The sequence below is a fragment of the Equus przewalskii genome, chromosome 21 (assembly GCF_037783145.1).
Source record: "Equus przewalskii isolate Varuska chromosome 21, EquPr2, whole genome shotgun sequence".
NCBI lineage: Eukaryota > Metazoa > Chordata > Mammalia > Perissodactyla > Equidae > Equus > Equus przewalskii.
Genome location: NC_091851.1, coordinates 7,997,703 through 8,022,348, shown reverse-complemented (window position 1 = coordinate 8,022,348; position 24,646 = coordinate 7,997,703). Strand labels below are relative to the sequence as shown.

Genomic DNA, 24,646 nt, shown 5'->3' with positions numbered 1-24,646 from the left:
AAAACGCAGCTGCTGTGAGAGCAATCCACAAAGGCACTGAGGCTGCCGACGATGAAGAGCAGCTAAAGGAAATGACAGATGCAGCATCCACAACTGCCCAAGTGAGCAAGGCCAGCAGAGAGGACGAAACATTAACATAGCTGCTCCACATGAAAAGAAAATGTTAAATCAGGAATAACCTCACCTTCTCACAGTTCTTCACTCTTCCAATCAATGACTCGCTTCTGTCACCTAGGCAATTGCTCATCCAAAGGTGAGCATGATAATAAAAGCAGTTATTAAGAAATCAAATTCTAGGATAAGAGTCAAAACAGGAAGCCACTGCTGAAACTCATGTTCTAACAGCATTTCTGATATCAATTTTTCAATAATGGTCTGATGTGTATGGGTAGCATATGCTGTACTTTTCCCAGAAAACTCTGTCTTTATGAATAAATGTGGTTAATATAACAAAATACTACTTTCTAGCCAAGATTAGCTTCAGAAAATAGCTTACGTTAGATGAAATGAAAAGTGAAAGAAAGGAGGGAGAGAGAAAAGGAGGAAGGGAGGAAATCCACATACAAATGTGCACACACGCACATGCACACCCACAGCACGCCCCACCAGCCACTCTGCAGGAAAGCCAAAGAGATTAATTAGATGATTTCCGGAAAGTGCTTTGAATTCTTTTGAAGAAAGGTGCAATATTTATGGAAGGTATTAGTTTTCTTATTATTCTGAAAGGCAATTTCATTCACTTCCCAATGAAACATAATACAACTAATATCCAGTCAGCTTTCTTTTAACCATGAACATTAATCAAATCAGAAGTCTTTTTAAAACTTATATTAAGCAAACATCAATTCCCCATTCACCAATTCTAATACTTATATGACTATCATTTTTTTAACAAGTGCCTGGAGTCATGATTTCCTGCCAAACTAATTTAATATAAATTTAATTACAGGCATACAGATATTTCTGACTTTTGAGAGTTATGCCCTCATCACCAAGACTATCATACACAAATATTTATTGACTACCTACCCTGAGTAATACAGAGAAGCATGAAATGTAGTGCCTGACCTCAAGAAGCTTGTAACTGCAGAGAGAGGACATGAACATAAAATATTAAAACTATCCACTAATATCATATTTAACCAATACCGTGGCTGGGGGTGGGTGTCAGGTATTGTCCACCAAAGAATTTTCTGAAAGCCCAGGCTTCTTTTAAAAAGCTCTAAACCATTTTCTCAAATGCAATTACATTCGAGGGCAATTTTCCTAAAAGGAACAGCACATTTGCTGTCTCCTGAGTAGAGCACACTGTCCTCGACCGCTGGGACTCTCAGGCACCATTATGACTTCAAATGACTCGTGCACAGAACTCAACATCTGCCTTCGTTCAGTTTGGGCTTTGGAAGGTGGGGTGGAGGCTGCTTTCATCCTAAACCAGGGGGCCGTCAAAGTGCTTGGACTTGTTTAAATTATTGTGCCTTTTCTAAAACTGGCAGGTTGTCATTTATCCCTGCTATCTGAGCCTGCTCCTCACAGCTCCTATCCCACTTCTAATTTGCTTCTTGCTAATCTCCTGTGGGCTGGGAAGCTCAAAAGCCCTTCTTAAGGTGTGTGCACAGCCTTCCTTTGACTTTGACCAGTACTCAAAGGGCTGTTTTAGTGCTCAGTTATATTCAAGATAGCTGAAACTGTCAAACAGACGTGTGTCTCACTTCTCCACCCATAAATGCCAAGTTTAAAAGAATAATAGGATACAACAAAAATGAGGAAAATAAAGAAAAGTACTAGGGGGGAAAAGGCAACATCTATACAATGGAAATTTCAAGTTGATTTTGTTAGGAATCCAGACAGAAGGAGACTGAGGTGATCAATGCCTGGCACATCTCACGGTAATATGCTTTGAAGATAAATAGATAATGCCACAAAGAAGTACAAATAAAAATTAAATGCAGGTTGGCTTCAAGTAGCAAAAATGGTCTAAGATTTCTCCTCAACTCTAGGATTTGGAAGAAAACAGAGCATGTTCAAGCTTTGAGAAAAACATGGGCCCTATGGGCTATTCGGCTGCCATTTACATAGAAAAGCTGTGAACATCCCAGGGACAGTCCCTCCATTCATCCAGACAGAAAGCAAAAGGAAGAGAGGATGGGGTAGCCAGTGGTCAATGAGCTGGTGGGAAGCAATGAAGATTAGAAGCATTGAGTTTAATCTAAATAAAGCCTAGATATAGAAAGAAATGTTGAAAGAAACAGACCTTGAAAAAAGAGTGTAATAATAAACCAATAGTCTGGAATTAAAATCCCAACATACATCAACAACGCATGGAAATGTTAAAAACAAACATTCTCCTAAATATCTATTGAGACAACGAAGGAAAAAAACTATCAACTTTTAGAAAACCTATATGAAAATATAAATATTACATATCAAAATGTATAGGATGCTGCCAAATTCATACTCAAAGGAAAATGCATAGCCTTAAGTAATTTCATTTTTATACAAAAGGCATAAAAATAAAGTTTTTAAAAATATAAAAGAAGGAGAATAAGGAAACAGGACAAGCAGAAATTAATACTTTGAGGACAAAAAACAAACACAAGACTTGAAGATACCAAGGAATAAAAGAAAAGGAAACCTTTAACACATCTAACAAAAGAAAGACAAATGTAAAAACACAAAATTAGTAATGAGAAAGACATAGGATATATTTTAAGGATTTCTTTTTCCTCTTAGTAGTAATTTCCAATCTTTTTTCTTCTTTTACCCACTTAAGAAGCCAGAAACTCAGGGAAACCTATCAGTTCCTCTTTCTGAGGAAAAAGAAATCTACAAGTAGGAAAGAAATAAAATCACATCAACTCTTTAAGACCAACAGGCCTGTTTTACCCATCAATATACAGGAAAAGATTAAACACAAAATGAAGTATATATGCATCACAACAAAGTCAAACTAAAGGGAATTTACACTTTATATTACATAATTTACATATTTGAATTTATAAAATTCAAGAATATCAATAATTGAAAACCACCACCAACTCAAGCCCCCGTTGAGGACCCACTGACTGACAGAAAAGCTCGTGCTGAAATTACACGTTTCTTAATGAAATACTCATTAGTAATTCTCAATTTACCCTTACAGATACCAAATTTTAGTGACCTAAGTTGCTAACAAGTAAGTGTTAGTTATAAAAACAAAAACTCACAGAATTGTGCACCATACGCTCAGAAGAATTACAAAAAAGACAAATTTTTAGTAAGTTTCTGGCCTACTAAAACAAAGGTAGGTATTTAAGAACCACTGCCCACAAACAGGAGCCTCAAACCACAAGTCTTCTAAGGATGGAAACTTCCAGAGGATATTAAGCATGCACAGATTTAAGGGGATCAATTTCCAGATCTCCAGTTCCCGCTCAGATGCTTTCTAAAATGGATCTGCCTGAGACGGTGCCTGCAGGGCCCGCCATTCCCAACTCTGCTCTTCTCTCCCACCTCCTTGTTCACAGATATTCTTCTTTCTTTTTACAACAGAAAGACATACCTGCTCCCCACCCTAATTTTCCTACAGTGCATTCAAAGCACCAAACAAACAGAAAACTGGAATATTTGGTTTAAACCTAAGCCTCCTTAATCAAGGCACGTAATAGTACTTCTCATCCTTCCCTATCTTACACACATTTCTGTTAAGGACAAACCTGGTGGTGGAATCCGGGTATTTTGGCCTGTGCTGGGACGCTCTGAATTTAGACACACTACAGTACCTTGACAATGAGGCAAACAGAGGCAACAACAGTGTCCTTATTTCAAGTTAGCAAAGTCACAGTAAGGCACTGTCTTAGCTCTCCCCATCTAACTATCAGAGAATTGGAAAACGGAAATGACACAGATGCCAGAGAACTGCATATTAACATATTTGTTTGAAATGAAGTCAGATTTTTTCAACAAAAAGCCTGATTTTTCTAACTGGAATGACAATAACTCTACAGCTCCATGGTTTTCACCACACACATGTGCACTTGCACAGACACACCCATACCCACACACACAATATAGAGACAAAAATACATTTAAGGCCAATAATACAAAATTGCATTCTCAACCTTTCCAGAGTGTACGGAATTTAAGAAGGTGCCTTAAGGTCAAAAAGCAACAGGTATGAGTGACAGTCTTATGATAATTGAAGGTAAAGCCTTCTTCGGTAAACTTCCCAGAAACTGAGAAAGTGAATAATTCTAATGAGTGGGTAACAAAGCCTTTTTGGAAGTCAGGTGGTTTCCAGTTCTTGACTTTAAACAAAATTGAAGGAGGACCAAATCTCAAGTTGTCGGCACACAGAGTATGAGCAGTGATTTTTGATGGTAGATTACCACGTGACTTTTTGCTTATGACCTAACACCATTTTGAAGAAGTGAAGGACACTGCTGAAGCAACTCTCCTCCCGTTCCCATGGACTCATCTATGTGAGAAGGTTTATCAAGGGTAAATCTGTGCCCCTCTATCAATGTCCCTATTAACAGTCATTCAATTGAGGGGAAAGTCCTATACATTTTGTTAAATGACACATTTCTAATAGCATTTTTAATGTTTAATAATTAGTTATCAAAATGTTTAATACTTATGTTGCTTTGATAAAGTGTGCACCACTATTAATTATAATGGTAACTCACTCTGGAAGAAATTTTCCTAATAATTACAGCCTCATGGTTATGGGAAATACTTTTAATTACATTTCAATTTATTTGCATGGTTTTATTATAAGGGATTATGATACGATGATCAAAGAAAAACATCCAAGCACAAAAATAGGTTAAACTAGGAAAAAATTCTGTAGGGAAAATTGGGTATATGGGTTCAAGGAGAAAAGAGAATGATGTAATATTTCCAACAGTTCAAGAGAGAGACCTTTAATTTATTTTCACATGGATATGGTGGATGCTGAATCCCTGTGGTTTTAGATTCCAATGGATTCATTTAAAACACTCACATAAATTTTATTTTAAAATATCAATATTTAGGGGCTGGCCTGGTGGTGTGGTGGTTGAGTTCGTGCATTCTGCTTCAGCAGCCTAGGGTTCACCAGTTCGGATCCCAGGCGCAGACCTACACACCACCCATCAAGCAATGCTGTGATGGCATCCCACATATAAAATAGAGGAAGACTGGCAACAGATGTTAGCTCAGTGACAATCTTCCTCACCAAAAAAAAAAAAAAATCAACATTTAAGATCCACCAAAAATTCCGTCTTGTGCAAATGTTAAACGTGTGATAAACCATAGTTAGATACCAGCTTACAGATGTGCAAGGGAGTGCAGAGTTTTGCAAAATGTCTTTAGCACATATGCAAGTAAAGAAGTCAGAAGGCCTCTGCCTTCCCGTCCCCAGCACGGGTACAGTTATGATAGGCATGCACTCCCAGCTCCAGACTGAGTGGTTTCCCTGTGGCACCCTGGCACTAAGTTCTTCAAATAAATTGGACTCTGATTTCCTTTGTTTACTCTTTGATACCTGTACCCCAAATGCCTACCACAATGTCACACGACAGTCAGGCAAAAAGTGTTGGTATTCAAAATGAAATAAAATGTCATTTACCAAAGGTTAGAGAGTAATTCCCTGCTCTTTGAGAAGCTGTTCAAGCTGAACATTTATCAGACACGAGAGACCAGATGGGTTGAACTTTGGACTATATGAAGAGAGGCCAGGAGGCGAGGTCATAACCACCATGAATTCCAGGAACGACCTTTGATAAATCATTTAACTGTTGGATGCTTCATGCAGGTTTCCATCTATTTAAAAATACACGTAGAAGAGATAAGGACTCTTGCTCTATTGCAAAAGTGGTCTCACGAGGATTAACACAAGCCTGGGAAAGCATTTCCAGCTCCTAGAAGAAAGAAATGCTTAACACTGGGACAAAAAAGTGTTTCAAGGAGTCATTTATTCTACTGTATTCTCTGCCTCAAGATAAAATCAGAAACAATTCCACAAAGAGCTGGAGGTGGCACTGGTATTTAACCATAATGAATGGGAAGTCAAGAGGTTCTTCAATAAGAAAAAGATTCCTTGCTAATGCAGTTTAGATCCCCAGCCTCTTGCATGGTTGGAGGTGGTGAGACAACCTCAGTCCATCATGCAGCCTCTGTCCTCCACTAGCAAGGCATTCCCCATACCCCTAAAGTACTGTGTCAGCTACTTCAGGGGGCCCTTGCATTACCTTTGATTTTAAATCATTTTAATACCTGCTCTTTTAAAACACGTGGCTGTATCTATACACACTCCTATACACAAACACATATGCATATGCAAAGTCTCTAGATAAATTATTTTAAATAAAGGTGAGAGAAAAAATCACTTTTAAGCCTTCCAACAAGAACCCAAAACATACATTTATGTATGTGCACAACATTTACTTAATCACATCACATATCAAGTTCACACGGTCAGTCTGAAAAAAGCAGATCGATCTTTTCTCTCACTAAAAAAAAAATTCTAAATGGAATGCTTCACGAATAGACAATTAAATCATTTGCCTATACTTCTTTCTTTTCTTTTTCCCTTGAACTTAAGGATAATCAGAATGATGGAAGCTTGATGAAAGTGGAGCCCAGATCTGTCTTGTTCTGTATCCGCAGCTCCTTCTGAGCACAGCAGCCACACAGAATTACTGCTGAACAGACGATACGGCAGTGATCCCAACACAAAGCATGAGGTCTCGGCGCCACTCACCTCAGACGCGCAGGGCAGGGAAGTCAGAGTTTCCCAGTGCACCAGTTTTAAGCGAAGTTTTTTTGGCTTATTTATATTGAAATAGAAATTATTTTTCCAGCTTTACTGAGATGTTATTGACATATAACATATGTAAGTTCAAAATGTACATGATGATTCAATATACATACATACTGCAAAATGATTACCACAATAAAGGTTAGTTAACACTTCTATCCCCTCACATAACTACCTTTGTGTGTGTGTGGTGATCACATTCAAGATCTACTCTCTTCACAACTTTCAAGTATATAAAACAGTATTAACTATAGTCACCATGCTGTACATTAGATCCCCAGAACTTATTCATCTTATAACTGGGAGTATGTTGCCTTTGGTTGACATTTCCCCAGTTCCCCCAGCCTCCAGCCCCTAGCCCCCTACAACCACCATTCCACTCTTTCTGTGAGTTCAGCTTTTATAGATTCCACATATAAGTGAGTATATACAGTATTTGTCTTTCCCTGTCTTATTCCACTTACCATAGTGCTCTCAAAGTCCATCCATATCATCGTAAAAGGTGAGGTTTCCTTCTTTCTAATGGCTGAATAATATTCCATTTTGTGGACACACACACACATCACATTTTCTTTATCCATTCATACAAAGATGGACTCTTAGGTTGTTTTCATGTCTTGGCTATTGTAAATAATCCTGCAATGAACATGGAGATGCAGATATCTCTTCGAGATAGTGATTTCATTTCCTTTGGATATATACCCAAGACTGGGATTGCTGGGTTATATAGTAGTTCTATTTTTACCTTTTTAAGGACTCTCCATACTGCTGTCCATAGTAGCTGTTCCAATTTACATTCCCACCAACACCGCCCAAGGGTTCCCTTTTCTCCACAGCCTCACCAACATTTGTTATCTCTTGTCTTTTTGCTAACAGCCATTCTAACAAGTGTGAGGTGATAGTTCCTTGTAGTTTTGATTTGCATTTCCCTGATGATTAGTGATCTTAAGCATTTTTCATATACCTGTTGGCCATCTGTAAGTCTTCTTTGGAAAAACGTCTATTCAAGTCCCTGGTCCACTTTTTGATTGGATTTTTTTTTGCTATTGAGTTGTATGAGTTTCCTACATATTTTGGATATTAACCCCTCATCAGATAGATGGTTTGCAAATATTTTGGCCCATTTGGTAGGTTGCCTTTTCATTCCGTTGATTGTTTCTTTTGCTGTGCAGAAGCTTTTTAGTTCGATGTAGTCCCGCTTGCTTATTTTTGCTTTTTTTGCCTTTGCTTTTGGTGTCAAGTCCAAAAAAGTCATTGCAAAGACCAATGTCAAGATGCTTTTTCACTATGTCTTCTTGTAGTAGTTTTACAGTTCCAGGTCTTACATTTAAGTCCTTAATCTATTTCAAGTTAATTTTTGTAAGTGGTGTAGGATAGGGGTCTAATTTCATTCTTTTGCATGTGAACATCCAGTTCTCCCTACGTCATTTTTATTGAAGAGACTATCCTTTCCCCATTGGGCATTCTTGGCTCCCTTGTCAAATATTAGTTGATCATGTATGTGTAGGCTTATTTCTGGGCTCTCAATTCTGTTCCATTGGTCTATATTGTCTGTTTACATGCCAGTACCACACTGTTTTGATTACTATAGCTTTGTAATAAAAATATAAATTATTATAATGGGTAAAACAAGACTAAACACAGATGAGGGCTTGAATGAGAATCCATTCTGGGGTTAATTTCAAAGAAAAAAAGAACTGAGACCTAACTGCAAGTTTCTAGTCTACCATGTAAGAAGCTTGGAAGTCACCACACCATCCTAGCAATAAGTAAAAAGTTGAAAAAACTGAAAAGCCAACAACTCTTGTTAGATCTGTCAGAGAAGTAAGGTCACAGGGCCAATTGCTGCCCCCAAAATGGGAGGGATAGACAGGCAGACACAGAGGATCACAACTTACCAAAGCAGATCACAGTGAGAAAGTGCCAGGGTAGGAAAACCCAAATGATAATTTGACAAATTAGCAGAGGCTCAGTGTGGACGAGTCTGATGTTAAAAACTCCGGGGAGACCTAGCCATAGGGAGGTCCCCAAGCTTTTGTGAGGTCTCCTCCAGGAGCTCCACCACATCCTCATAGTGAATATCAGAGAAAGATTGCCTGGTGCTTCCAGCAGGAGGAGGGGAAAAGGAACCATTTTGAAATATGTCAGAGCATTTTGTTCTTCTTAACAAGGTCTGCCCTTAGGAGAAACTATTTTTCCAGAGCCTAATCTGCTGGGGTCTTATGAGAACCTAACCTACCTGGGGAAAGGAAAATATCCAACTCCAGTCCACTCTAGCCAGCACGTCCTACCCTAAGGGGACGTGGGGGGAATGAGTGAGAAGCATCGTGAGACTCACAGTCCAGGGGCACAGGCTCACCAAAAGACTGAGACCTAACCACAGGACTACAAAATGCTTCTCCTCCCGAACCTCACCACCACATTCCCACAGGCCTACTGACTGCACTTCCTCTTACACAGCACAACACGTCCACCTTTCAACTAAAAATTACAAGCATACTGAAAAAGAAAAACACAGTTTGAAGAGACTGAAAAAGCATCAGAACCAGAGTCACATTATGGCAGGAAAGTTGGAATTACCAGACTAGGACTTTTCAAAAATGATGACTAATATGCTACGGGCTTTAATGGAAAAAGTAGACAACATGCAAGAACCTTTCACAAAAATTAACTCAAAATGGATCAAAGACCTAAATAGAAAGTGGAAAACCATAAAACCCCCAGAAGATAACATAGCAGAAAACCTAGATGACTTTTGGTACCGTGATGACTTTTTAGATACAACACCAAAGGCACTGTCAATGAAAGAAATAATTGCTAAGTTGTATCTCATTAAATTAAAAACTTCCACTTTGAAAAAGACGTCTAGGGGGCCAGCCCGGTGGCTGAGTGGTTAAGTTCATGCACTCCGCTGTAAGCGGCCCAGTGTTTCGTCGGTTTGAATCCTGGGCGCGGACATGGTACTGCTCATCAAGCCACGCTGAGGTGGCGTCCCACATGCCACAACTAGAAGGACCCACAACTAAGAATATACAACTATGTACCAGGGGGCTTTGAGGAGAAAAAGGAAAAAATAAAATCTTTAAAAAAGAAAAGAAAAGAAAAAGACAACATCTAGAGAATGGGAAAATCAGCCACAGACTGGGAAAAAATATTTGCACTCTTAGTGTTGCACATTCTGTGGGCTTTGACACGTATCTACCACTGTAGAATAATTGTACTGCCCTAGAAATCCTCTGGGTTCCGCCGATTCACCCTTCCCTCTCCTACAACCTAACCTCTGACAACCACTGATCTTTTTACTGTCTCCATAGTTTTACCTTTTCTGGAATGCCACAGAGTTGGACTCTTACAGTACATAGTCTTTTCAGACTGGCTTCTTTCACATAGTAATACACATATGGTTCCTAAAATATTCACTGTCTGGTGCTTTACAGAAAGTTTGCCAACTTCTCTTGTAGAAACCGTGCAAAGCAGTTATAAAGACTACCTCTTACATGCATTCCTCCAGTGAGGCAGAAATGATTATTATCCCCATTTAAGGAAGAGGAAGCTGAGAATTATCAAGGTTAATTAATTTGGCCAAGTCACAAGAGGTGAGGCCAGGCTTTAATGCCAAACTCACAGGCTTAGAGCAAACACTCTAAACCACCAAGCTCTACTGGGTGACAGCTGGAGAGATAACTTAAGCCTAATTTTACAAAAGCAAAGAAATCTTCATTGGTACAAAGGTAAAAGCCTCAACCAATCTCTGGAATGGAGAGACCTCCACACACTCTGGAGGAACATTTCCTGAATCCTATGTTAGGACTGATGTCATAGAATTACCAACTCCCCCATGGTGATGTCATGCCGTTTGCTCTTGCCACCCTGTGGATGGAGCCAGAACCTCTCAGTGGACTGACCACCAACATACTGACTTGGCATGCTGCCCTTGCTGACCTATTCTGTGTGCCACCACCACACCAATTCTTTCTCTAAGGACTGCATAAGTCATCATCTCAGGGCACCTCACTCCCCAAGCTAAACAGACCTTGGTGGGCCAGCCTCAGAACCTAACCACAAGTGAATATCACTACTCGATGGACAGAAACGAGCTCCAGGTTCTGAGAAACTAAGCACATCAATCATTTTTCGCCTACATCCATCTCAGAGCCACAGAGCACAAGAGTATATTAAAGGCTCTCCCAACATTCTATAAACAAGCCCAGTTTTGTTTAACTCAGTATTTCCCATAATTATTTGAACAAAGATTTCTCTCTCTCTCAAGGAACTGCATTAACACAGGAAAAATCTGTCAACAAATAGTTCCTGAGTGCCAAGCACTGAACTAAGGACTAGAACTAGAATCCAGCGCTGATACATATTAAACACATAATTGCAAACTATCAATGTAACACGAGCGCACTGTGAAGGAGATGCACAGGGACTAGAGAACACACTCTGGGAAACACTGGTATGGCAGAAGGACACTGGACTGGGAATCAGAAAAACATCTTCTGACCTAAACTCAGACACTGACTCCCTGTGTAATCCTGAAGATCACTCAGCAAGGGAATACCGTATGCAGGCCTCAGATGCTCCCAACTACGGCCTGAAAAGGTTGAATAAGCTCTACGACTCCATCCATTTTGAACATTCTGTGTCATTAATTCAATGTGAAATGAGAGAAACGAATAAGAAATTTCCATATACTACTTAGACACTTCAAAAGACATACTGATGGCTCAGATAATGAAACTAAACTGGAAAAATGTCTTCAGAATATATGTTCAGAATTTAAATTAGCTCTGAGTGTTTTTCCCGAAGCCATAACGAAGCAGTAAGAGCTTTAAAGGGGAAATTAAGTGCACCATGATTTGACCTATGCTCTTTCTCCCGCCTTGGCACCTCCATCCTCCCACCTCCTTGCTCCAAGCTCACTCAGTTTCCCCAAAAGCCCCAATTCCCCAGGGTAATAGATTCTTCTGAGCTCAGGCCATCAGAAAGTCTTTATTATTCAAGCCAGGATTCCTAACATCAACTCATTTCTATGGTTAGCTTCAAGGTCAACTGTTTTCTGAACCCCTCCTGACATCCTCACTATCATCTTCCAGAAGGCTTGACCTGTTGACCAAGCCCTCCTTTGTGTCTCCACCAATCCTAAGACTGACTTCTGGCCAGCCTGGTCACTCAACTCACAAGCTGTGTAATGAGTTTCTTATTTACTGCAGCCTCCATTTCCTATAATAGAATAAGGAGTACCCACACGGCAGGACTGTTATGAGAGTCTAATGAATTACGACATGTAAAGTGCTTAGAAGAGCGGCCGGCACACAGCGAGTGCCTGTGGTCAAGACGGCCTTCTACCTCCCCTTTCTTCCTCACGAACAAAATCCCAGTTTTGTTAGGGATGGCAATGTGTCAGCTGAAGAAACCATTTCCTAGTTTTCCTTGCAGCCAGAGGGGCCACATGACAGGCACGAGCTCTGCAATGGGACATAAGCCAAAGTTGCTGAGGAGGGCCAAAAAGAGGAGTGAACCAGCTGACATACGCCCACTGCCCTTCCCCATTCCTCTTGACTAAGTCAGATATGATCACGTGGTTGCAGAAACCGGCTCGAAACCATGAGGGTAAAACCAAGAGAATTACACAGCCCGCAGCTCTGGCACCTGTGAACCACTAATCCATGCCACCAGCAGCCAGCTCCGCAGCTCCCCTTCAGCGAGGAAAAACGGGACACCCTTCACTGGTTTAAGGCACCTTCTCTCAGGTGGCTATTATCTGCCAAATCCGTCCCTGATACAGTTCATTCTTATTAACCGAGCACTTCTAGCAATTTATTTCATTATTCATTTCAAGTCTGGTTTCCCCACCAGATGAGAAGTCATTCATGTTCACACAATCTCACCAATCAATGCTCAGAAATGTGAAATGAATGAATGAAGTAACAACAATGGCCATCAGTTTGTCTCCAGGTCCTTTGCAGGAGAAAAAAAGATTTTTCTTCTTCCCTCTCTAACTAAACTGAGTATTCTACGGATTATTTAGCATTGATAACAGTGCCCACAGAATAGTCCCTGAGACTACAGTTCTTTATTTAACAAGCCCTTTTATAAAAATATTTTGTGCCAGGTACTGCTTTCAATGTTTTCACAAGCAACTCATTTAATCCTCATAACAATCCACCAAGACAGGTACTATTATCTCCATTTCACAGGTGAGGAAACTGAAGCCCAGAGAGGTTAAATAAGTCACCCAAGGTCACACAGCTAGCAACCAGCACAGCAGGGACTGGATTCCATGCCATGCCAAGGATTCCAGAGTTCACATCCTTAACTGTTCTTCTCGGCCGCCTTTCAGTCACTAACTGTGGCAGTGCCTTCTTCTTCCTGTTTCTACACAAACAAGGAAGGAGTTGGGAGAAAATTCAACCTGAACATCTATGAAGGTTCTTGGCTCCATAAAACAGCAGAAACCAAGGCAGAGAATTCTGCATCTGTTACACTAAGAGCCGAGGTTACTTCGCTGCAGTGGATATTATCAAACGTACAACTGGTGATAGAGAAAACAAGGAATTGTATATTTTAATTTTCTTAAGAACTTCTAGGGGCCGGCCCCATGGCCGAGTGGTTAAGTTCACATGCTCCGCTTCAACGGCCCAGGGTTTCCCTGGTTCAGATGCTGGGCGCAGACATGGCACTGCTCATCAAGCCATGTTGAGGTGGCATCCTACATGCCACAACTAGAAGGACCCACAACTAAAATATATAACTATGTACTGGGGGACTTTGGGGAGAAAAAGGAAAAAATAAAAACTTAAAAAAAAAAGAACTTCTGGAGTTAAAAATGAGGGAAAGGAGAGGTAAAAAAAAGAAATGACATAACAAGAAAAGTCTTTTAAGTGGCAAATGTAAGCAAATGACAAAGAAAGCTTTCCAGTGGCAAGCTAATCACAATGACCGCCTCAGAGGCAGACCAAGAAAACTCTTTCAGCTGTACGGTATTATCCAAGTATTCTGCTCTCAAAGCAACTTTAGAAAAACTATTTTAAAAACGGAGAAAAGAACTTACAGAAACGTGGAGGTATATTTACATCTTTCGGCAGCAATACTCAAGTTGGCTGCAAGAAGACATTACTTATACCATGTTCTTCACGATTTATCTCTCACACAGATTCAGCATCCAGAAATCGGTAATCAGACCCAAGACCACTTAGCAATTCCTGTCATGTCCCTTCAGACAACTTCACTTCCAAGGGCCCTGGAGCGAACGCTAGGGAGAGAGCCTGTTTCTCCCATCTGCAGTGACATCTAGTGCTAAGAAACTAAAATGCACCCTGTAGCACAACATTCTTTCCATTATCATTACATTAACTGCATATTATAAAATAGGAATATGTATAACTCTAAAATATATCGCTTTTTCCATAATTGGAATTGACAATTGTCAATTGTCTTCTGATCCAAAATTTAAAATACCTCATAAGATACACTTGGTTGGCAAAGAAATCATTTTTGTTCTCCAATTTTTTGGTTTTAAATGCAAACATATCTTTATTTATGAACAACAGACTGGATGTTAGGAGATTCTGTAGACATTAAAAAACTTCCTGTTAAATTTAACCAAAAAGCACTCTGGCTTAATACAATCATAAATATAAGCCCTTTATTCAAAACCAACTTTCAAAAATCTCTGAAGGAGAATAATTTAAATGCAGATGAAGCCCATCATAGAATGGTTTGCTGATTTAAGTATGCCATGGGCTAAATCTTGTCTCTAAATTTTACATATTAAAATTATATTCTAAAGGATGCAGGCTGGCCATATTCTCTTCATCAAAGTAAAATCCCATGTACTAAGAATCTAGGTGTTTGGAAACCATTTCAAAACATAAATAAAGTATAATTAGAGAGCACTGGATTAGCAGAGAGAAAACAGGATCTAGTCCTGGTTCGACCTCTAGAACTTCAAGACCAAGTGATTTAATTTCTCTTGGCTTCGATTTCTTCATTTAAAAAAAAAGATAGGGTGGAACAAGAGACAGTTTGCCCAGATTCTTTCTTGGACTCCTTGTTCTAACATTCTATGTTCTATGAACAAGATGATCTCCAAGATGTCTTTGAGCATTTTTTTAAATTACTTAAACCACACACAATGACACAGCACTGTGAGGAAGACAGGGCTCAGATAAGATTCAGGAACAAAGGATTTTGAATTGAAATCGGCGTGGAATACACAAAGATCTCTTTAAGATGTTCACATGATGACTCCTGACCTGGACCAAAGACACATTAAATCGAATCCACTACGACCTTGCACTTTCTAAACCATAAGTAATGCCTAAGCTTTTTAATAAAGACCTTGAGAAATCACGGTAATTTAAGTGGGCTTTGTTGCTCAAAAAGAAGATTCATGAACATTCTGGTTAAGTGGTTTTTGCCACCAGAATAAGTTTAGGCCTTTGTTTAGTTTACAAGGAATGTTCATTGAAAAAGTTTTCTAAGAAGAGGAAAGAGACTGAAGCTATTTAAAATACACTTGGGGTTTTCTACTACAATCATGGTTATTACTCCTTCACTTTGCAGAAAGAACTCTGAACCGGCAAAAAGGAACAGCTATGGTTTGGAGGCCACAACTAAAAAGATCTGAGGGTGAGGGAAGACCAGTAGAATGAATAGTCAAACTCAACAAAGAAGGCAGGAAGAAAATAAGATAATTTGACCCAAAAACCGACCAGATTTGGGTTGCCTTCAGATCAATGCACAGGTACGCCCCAAGTGTCTCAGAAGGTCCCCCTTGGGCATTTGCGGTAAGCTGATGACTGAGTGAGTGACAGCTATCTGAGAAGACTCGGGTGGCAAGTTCATGCATAAACACAGTGAAGTAAACTGGAGAAAGCTGGAGGAGTGCCCAGTGACCCAGGACATTAAATAGTGACACAACTCACTTGATAACAAGGGTCTGAGGAGGAGTCATTTAGAAAATGAGGCCAATTAAAAATAATTGGGGGGCCAGCCTGGTGGTGCAGCAGTTAAGTTCACACATTCCACTTTGGTGGCCCGAGGTTCACCAGTTCGGATCCCAGGTGGGGACCTACACACTGCTTGGCAAGCCATGCTGTGACAGGCATCCCACGTATAAAGTAGAGGAAGATAGGCATGGATGTTAGCTCAGGGCCAGACTTCCTCAGCAAAAAAAGAGGAGGACTGGCAGCAGATGTTAGCTCAGGGCTAATCTTCCTCAGAAAAAATAAATAAATAACTGGAAGTTTTTATACCATCAGGAAACTCAAAATAGAACCACAATGTGTTACCACTACACACCCAAGAAAAGTGGCTACAATGAAAAAAAGACAAAACAGCAAATGTTGCTGAGGAGGTGGAGCACCTGGGCCTCCCATACATGGCAGGTATGAGTGTAAAGGATACAACCACTTTGGAAAACTATTTTCAGTCTCTCCTAAAGCTGCAAACACACCTACTCTAAGACTCAGCAACTCTACTCCTAAGTACACAGCCAACAGAAACACGTACATACGTTCACCAAAAGACACACATGAGAAGGTTCTTGGCAGCACTATTTCTAGCAGCCAGAACCAGGAAACAACCCAAACTCAAAGAGTAGAATGAATACACAAATGATGATATAGCCACATTAGGTAATACCATGTGACAATTAAAATGAACACAGCTATGTGCAAAAAACACAGACGGATCTCACAAACACAATGCTGAACAAATGAAGCTAGTCACAAAAAAAATACCTTCCTTGTGATTCCATATGTATAAAGTCTAAGAGCAGAATAAAGAAAACTATGCTTTCAGAAGTCAGGCCGGACATCTCCCCTGGAGGGAGCAGGGACTAGAATGGGGTGTGGCAGGGACACTGAGGGGCTGGTAATGTTCCGTTTCTTCACCTGGTCACAAGACGCATGGGTGTGTTTAGTTTGTGAAAATCATCAAGCAGTACACTCATGATTTGTGTAATGTTCTGAGGTATGTAATACATCAACGTGCAGACTGAGAACAGGCTCCAAGGGCACATTCAAAACGAAGATTGATCCAAAAACTCCAGCAGCAAGGGGCAAAAAAGAAGCCATCACTGAGGACCCCTGAAGACAGAGAAACAGGGCAGGGTCCCCACACCCAAGACGTGGGGCCCACAGGGATAATTCCTCGTAGTCTCCTGAGGAAGAACCAAGCCCTTCTCAGATAGAAGGAACCCTCAGAACTCACCTAGACCAGCCCACTCCACTTATGATTAAAAAACGGAGACCGGGGCCAGCCCCGTGGCCAAGTGGTTAAGTTTGCGCACTCCACTGCAGCGGCCCAGGGTTTCGCTGGTTCGAATCCTGGGCACAGACATGACATCGCTCATCAAGCCATGCTGAGGCGGCATCCCACAACTAGAAGGATCCACAACTAAGAATATACAACTATGTACTGGGGGACTTCGGGGAGAAAAAGGAAAAAGATAAAATCTTTAAAAAAAAAAAAACAGAGACCAAGAGAGTATATGGGCTGGCCCAGTGGCACAGCGGTTAAGTGCACACATTCCGTTTCGGCAGCCCGGGGTCCACGGGTTCGGATCCCAGGTGCAGACATGGCCCTGCTTGGTGAGCCATGCTGTGGCAGGTGTCCCACATATAAAGTGGAGGAAGATGGGCACAAATGATAGCTCAGGGCCAGCCTTCCTCAGCAAAAAAAAAAAAAAAGAGAGAGAGAGAGTGTATAATTTGGTCAAAGTTACAGATAAATTAGTTAGAGATAAATCCAAGTGTAAAAGCCAGGTCACCTCAGTAAGACTTACATAATTATAAAATGTCAAGATATTTCAAAAGCCTGAATTACGCAACCACCTGAAATGAGGAAGAACTCAAGGAAGTTCGAGTAGACAGGCTTTTGTCCATGTCATTCTAAAGAAAGAAGCAGTAAGAAGGTGACACATGAGGCACAGGACATCCACTGGGAGGAGAAAGGGGGCCTCAGAGAGAGGGAAAGAGAAAGCAGTCTCAGAAAAATCCGCAACACAGCACATCACAGATGAAAGAGAACAAAACTATCACTATATCTCTACAGCTCCTTCCTTCACATGCAACACCCACAATAATACTTTGCATGTCTGGACCTCTTTTCCTTGCCAAAGAGCACATTTTATATATCTGTTTTATCGACAATCATTATTGTAGTAAAGGGCAATAGAACAATTACATAAAAGCAAGTCTCATATTAAGTAAAACATTGTCTATAAAAGTAGACAAGAACACACAGCTGGCTGGATACATTTCAAAAAGAAAATCTGAAAGATGCCCAGAAAAGTCATTAATATAAGAACAAATGCTAATAACACATCAGGGAAAAAAAATGATACCCAGGGAAATAACCAAGACTCTTTGCTTAAGAAAAAGACTAGAAATGAGCCAAGGCAAAAGAAATGCCTAAGCCCAACCTTGGTGGAAATAAAAAAATCAGAATCATTATTAAAGAAAGAGCATTACAAAACACAGAAGGAAACCTGAGCCATTATTTCAGGGAAAGCAAATCTTGTCCTGACATTTACAGAGATAACCAAGCAGATGGTGCTTAAACTGTGGCCACCACCTATTTTGGTTTTTAAAACACTGATGAACAACCAATTCACTGCAAATATAGGGTCTCTTTTTAAGACCACTTTTTTCCATCTAGCTTTATAACATGAAAAAGCCAAAAAGACAAAAGGGTCAGAGAAACACAAAACAAAAGCCAATGCATTTGAACATGGAAAAAAGTGAGGTCAGTTTCAAACAATTAAGGAGGAGACACCACAGTGGAGTCAGGAGCCCAGACCTGGAGACAGGGTTCAAATTCTGACCTTATCTCTTCCTTCCTTAACCACGTGCCCTCAGGGCCTCAGTTTCCTCATCTGTAAAATGAAAAGAATAATATGTCCCCCAAGGCTACCGAATGAACAAATTAACACATATTAAACTTAAAACTTCACTGGGCATATGGCTATTAAACACTTACATGAGGCTAAGATGCAGTGAGAAAACTGAACTTTTTACTTTTATTTAATTTATTGGTTCAAATTTTTAAACCACATTCAAATGGGTTACTGGAAAACTTTTAAATATGTTTGGAACATACTTAATATGAGAATCTACTTTTCAACCATACATTTTATGAAATCAAAATGCAGACCAAGCTTATCTGATGCAAATTTAGTATCTGACTTGAGATGTACTGTAAATGTAAAATTCATGCCATGTCAAAGACCTATTAAGGAAAAAAGATTATAAAATACCTCAGTAATAATTTTTATATTGTTTATATGTCAAAATGGTAATTTTTTAATATAATGGGTTAAATAAAATGTACTATTAAAATTAATTTCAGCTATTTCTTTTTACTTTTTTAATGTGGCTATTAGAAAATTTAAAATCCTACATGTGGCTTGTATTATATTTCTATTAAACAGTGCTGACGTAGAACAATGCCTGGCACATAATAAGAGTGCAATCAATGTTATCCACTATTATTCCTACTAATATTATCATTATTAATTGCTAGATGCAAGGCAGTTGTGGGAGCAGGTCCAAAAACAATTAAAATATGTTTCTACCTTCTTGACCTCAGGTCTAGCAAAGGAAAATCAGACATATCATGATAGCTTTCTCAGACACAAATTATTAAATACCTAGCTGTGACAAAATAAGCCTTATGGGGTGAAAAAAATACCCACAAAGAGCATATTAAACTCATTAAAAACCTTTGAAATTGCCATTCTAAAAATCTACAGAAATCATAATTAATCTGTGTTAATCACCCAATGAGACTAGATCCAGATGAAAACAGAAAGAAACATCACACGAGGAGTCCACACAGACTGCAGGCAAACAGCTGCTGCTTGTGGATGGGGAGGGGTCTGCTCCTGCTGGGTCCAAACGTGATCTGCTGGGGCAGGGTGTCTGGCCTTGCTCCCTTGGCTCAGTCCACGCTGAGAGCCAGCTGGATGGGGAGCAGCAGATATTTGGATCAGGGATCTATACTATAAAGCTTGGGCAGACACATGCAGGAGAAAAGCAAGTCGGGGCCAAACTCTTATCAGGACGAGAGCCAGAAAAGGGGGCCCAGGGAATGCATACACCCAATAAAAAAGGCTCAAGAATGTTCATGGAAGCACGATTCATCATAACCAAATGACAGGAGATAATAACTCAAATAGAGATAACCAACAGGAGAATGGATAAAAAGAGTGTGGCAGAGTCGCATAAAAAGAAGAAACTATTGCTAAACACAGCATGGATGAATCTTAGAGACAACATGCTGCATGAAAGAGGCCAGACACAAAAATAGAATATACTAAATGATTCCATCTGTACGAAGCTCAAGAACAGGCAAAACTCATCTATGCAGTAGACGTCAGAACAGTGGCACCTCTGGGAGACGGCGACAGGGAGTAACTAACTGGAGAGGGAGCAGAGGGAACTTCTAGGGAGCAGGAAGCGCTCCACATCTTGATCTGGGTGTGAGTTACATGGATGTATACCCAGGTAAAGATTCATCAGCTGCACACTTCAGATGAGCACTTTCTTACATCTGTTCACTGAGCTGCACACTTTGTGTATGTTGAAGCTCAATTAAAAACTAAACTCAAATAGCTTTTAGAAAGGTCCTGTGAACAAATCACCTATTTAACAAAAAAGGAAAAGAACCTATTCAGCTGAAATTTCTTTTCAAATAGCACCACCCAATGTCTCCAAATGCTGGCGTGACAGGAAGTGTTGTGTGCCACTTTTCCCTTGAGCCCACACCCAAACAATAAACACGTCGAGATGTGCTGTAAGGGATGACCTTCCACATGCTTTAGGGCTGGGGGTCCCAACCCTGTAAGGCTCAAGGCACTTGTTTAAAAATAGAGATTTGGGGGTACCATCTCTAACAATTCTTCTTTCATGAGTCTGCAAAGCCAAAGTAGTCTTTTAAAAAGGACCCCAAGTGATTCTGACTGAACCACTTCTGCACGGAAAATCAACTTCTCTGACATGAGAATAACTGGTATTTAAGTTGTTTTGGATGAGAAACTGAACTTAGCAACTTAAAGAAGTGTCATAGCAAGTTCTATTGCTTGATTTCCCATCTGCTAGGAACGCCAGTATAATTTTTACTTTAATGGCAAGGACAAGAAAGGCTTAAATATAAAACATTACTATAGAGTGTATTGGATCTAGAGGAAAATGACCGTCTTCAGTGATATCTGTGTTGTTAGATTCTTTCAAGGAGAAATCACAGCTATTTGGAACTGACTCCTCTCCTCTATGAGACATAGACAACTGGCTCAGGAAAGCTGTTTTTAGCTGGCAAAGCTGGCACTATAAAGCATTATATAAGATGTTAGAAATTTATAGCCATCTCTCCCCTTGCAAGTATCAGAATATCCTGGTACTAAATATCCACATGCAACCTAGGTTCATATTTCTTTTTCAGTAGATGCCCACTTACTAATTATACTGTCTTACAGATACAGACTTCTAAAGGCCATCACTTTTGCTAGGAGACTTGGAGCTCTGTTGCCTGGAGTTAAGAGAGACTGCTGTCATCCTTAAATAATGCAAAGGCAAAATCAACCAGGATGCTAAGGAAAAGTAAACTCTTAAAACCTGCTGTTGTGTTACAAATGGAGGGCAATGCCAACTGGCCACTCATAGCAACTGTTGCTAGGTAGACTGGGCTGGGAAATATCAAGCTAAAAGGGTCAACTGGAAATTAAGCCAAACTCAAAACTAAATACGAAAGCTGGAGAAGAGAACACACCCACATTTAGAGCTCATTTTAAATCACATAATCAATCTAACGGGGAAAAGGAAAATGCATTTAAATACATGGAATTCACTGTGTGCCTTCTTTCAATTCTAACATCAGAAAAGAGTGATCTCCCCTGTATGGATGTTCACACCACAGTACAGATACGCAGCTGGCTCTTTCACATAACTTTCCAGCTGAATATAGGACTTCTGAGTCATAAAGGAAGTATGGGAAATATTGTCTCTTAAAAATATTTCAACTAACCTGCATCTCCTGTTCGCCTTGAATATATCTCACACTAAAGTAAGTGCCCACGTTCTGTGTCTGTGGTGGAAAATGTGGATGGCATCACCAAGATTCATGTGCTCTCCCGACTCCACAATGCACAGTACCTGTGGCACACGGGCATGATCTCACCCCAGCTCCAAAGGGGGGCCCTGGTTCATCTCAACCAATCAGGGTGACCCATTCCCTTATCAAAGCCATTGGTTTAGATAACCCAAGCCAAGGCCAGTAAGCACCAGGTATCTCCCCAGCCCCAGGGATTGGTTCACAAATGCATCAATCAATGCAAAGCTCAGAATTTTGCTGGGGACTCTGAAACCCAGACTCCTTGAATTTAGATGGTGTGGTGGGTGGATATAAAGCTACAATTGCTGCTCTTGCTTTGCCATTCTGAGAGCAGAATGCCTGAAGATACAGTCAATACACCAAAAAGGCAAAACTAAGGACAATCCCAGAGAACCAGAGCCAGTGCCCTGATCAAACCATGCCTAAATCCCACCCTACCTCCAGACCATTACTCTTCTGTGAGCAAATAAACCCCTTTACCATTTAAGCTACTTTGGAATTGATTTTTCTGTTATTTGAAATAACAAACAAACATAAAAACACTACATGACAAAATGTCTTACAAGTATAGTAGTCCCCTCTTATCCACGGGAGATACATTCCAAGACCCCTAGTGGATGCCTGAAACCACAAATAGAATTGAACCCTATATATACTATGTTTTCCCCTATACATACATATCTATGACAAAGTTTAATTTATAAATCAGGCACAGTACGAGATTAACAATAACTAATAATAAAATAAACAATTATAACAAAATAGTATAATAAAAGTTACCATAGATCTTAGTAACCTCAGCATATGATTTTTTTCTTTCCTTAAGTTGAGAATTTTCACCTTTTCCCTTAAAAGAAGTACTTTACAGCTTCTCTTTGGCATACCAAATTGCCAGCATCACTATTCTTGTACTTTGAGGCCATTATTAGTAAAATAAGGGTTCCGTGAACACAGCACCTGAGATACCTAGACAGTCAATCTGATAACTGAGACGGCTACTAAGTCACTAACGGGCTGGTAGCAGAAACATTGTGGATCCCCTGGACAAAGGATGATTCATATCTCAGGTGGGACGGGGCAGGACAGCATGAGATTTCATCATGCTACTCAGAATGATGCGCAATTTAAAACTCATGAATTTTTATTTCTGGAATTTTCCATTTAATATTTTCAGACCACGGCTGACTACAAGTAACTGAAACTTTCAAAAGTGAAACCTCAGACAAGGAGGAACTACTGTAAAGCCGCACTGTATAAAATTATATACTTTAAAAAAGTTTCATATATATAATTTTTTTTTCTGCTCAATTGGGAAGACCTATATTACTGGCAACTCAGTTTTACATTTAAGAGGATGGATTCCAAGAAAATAAAACAAGTAAGAAAAAATGATTAACACTACTGTACTGCTTACAGTGCCGACCAAGTGCTGGACACCATTCTAAACACCTGCACGTGCTCAGTGCTCGCTTTCCATAATAGGTACTATTACTGTCGGCAACTTACAGCGAGGTTCAGAGAAACAGAGGGCAGTGTGACCAAGGTCAGAATAATGCACAGGCAAAAGTCACTGTGGTACGCAGGCCGAGAACCCTCTGTCATTCCCAGACTCATTCCACCAACGCCTACTCCTCTGGAAACTAACAGCTCTGAGAACCCCTCCGAGGTGAGCTACGTGTGCTCCTGGGCGACAGGAATGACACACTGATCTGTACCATGAAATGGTCACTTTTTCAGCTTCCCTGCCAACTAAATCAGGTTGCTACAGTTCCGCACACCCAGTGAGTTCAGGTGTACATAAAGCATACTTCCATATGACCAGGCAATCTTTTCCTCCCTGACTGGCGCAATAAATATGCAGTAAGAGCCCGTCAGCACGCATGCCTCACTGCAAGAGATCAGAAGGAAAATCCCATATGTATTTGAAATAATTTATCGCACGGTACCAACATTTAACAGGGCGCATTTGACTTATTTCTGAGCCTTCTGCTCCAGAAACGTTATTCAAAAGTAAGAACCAACAAATACTTGCAAAACCTTTATTTATGAGCAGTCCTTTCAAGATGAAAACTGCCATGGAAAATATGGTAGTCTCGGCATTATTAACAACATCAGAGCTGGTTCTGTGAATAGTTCAGCTTAGCTTCTGCCCCGCCAACTTCTTCAGTCAGCCTCCAGTGCTGCCACGCCAACAGTCATCTCCCCTATTAATTATCAAGTCCCAGTTTCAGAGAACAATGAACTTTATTACTTTGCCTTTCATCTTAAAAAACAGTTGCAAGAGTAGAACTTTAGAAAAAGGAGAACACATGGTATGATGGAAATTAACAGTCAGAGTCTAACTTTAATGAGAGGTTGACAAATTAACAACTGCATACTATATAAAGTGCAGTAATTTCTTTTTTCTCTTGCTTCAGATCAAGAAAGAACCAATGAGATAATATGTGTGAATGCACTAAAAAAAAGATCAAGGGCTTTGCACATGGGGGTACCGATGGTGACTTTTGTTCAAATAGACACGAAGTCATCCACATTAGTCTGCAGATTACAGCAGGGAGACAGATAATTTCTCACAATGTTCTCTTAGTTCATCTTTATTGGAACCCCTCCTCCCACATCCTCTCTCCTTTCAATCCTCTCTTCTATGGAAAGACAGGAACACACAATTACACACACAGTTGCAAATCACCGGGGCTGGCTTGGAAAGCAAAGGGATAAGCAAAAGAGAAAAAAAGATGCTTAGGGTCG

At 40.1% G+C, this 24,646-nt stretch overlaps 1 protein-coding gene across 44 annotated transcripts in view; it reads right to left on the bottom strand.

The window, feature by feature from the left end:
- The window catches only part of KIF16B (kinesin family member 16B), a 276,843-nt gene that overhangs the window by 174,774 nt on the left and 77,423 nt on the right, over positions 1-24,646 (bottom strand). For 2 of the 44 annotated variants that reach the window (XM_070589550.1, XM_070589558.1), the window contains exon 1: positions 1,150-1,296. The exons of 39 other annotated variants lie outside the window; for them this stretch is intronic. The gene's annotated coding sequence lies outside the window, so the exon portion shown is untranslated. Of the gene's footprint in view, positions 1-1,149; positions 1,345-24,646 lie in introns of those variants that run through there. 3 more of the 44 variants (XM_070589552.1, XM_070589563.1, XM_070589575.1) reach the window with 3 other exon arrangements.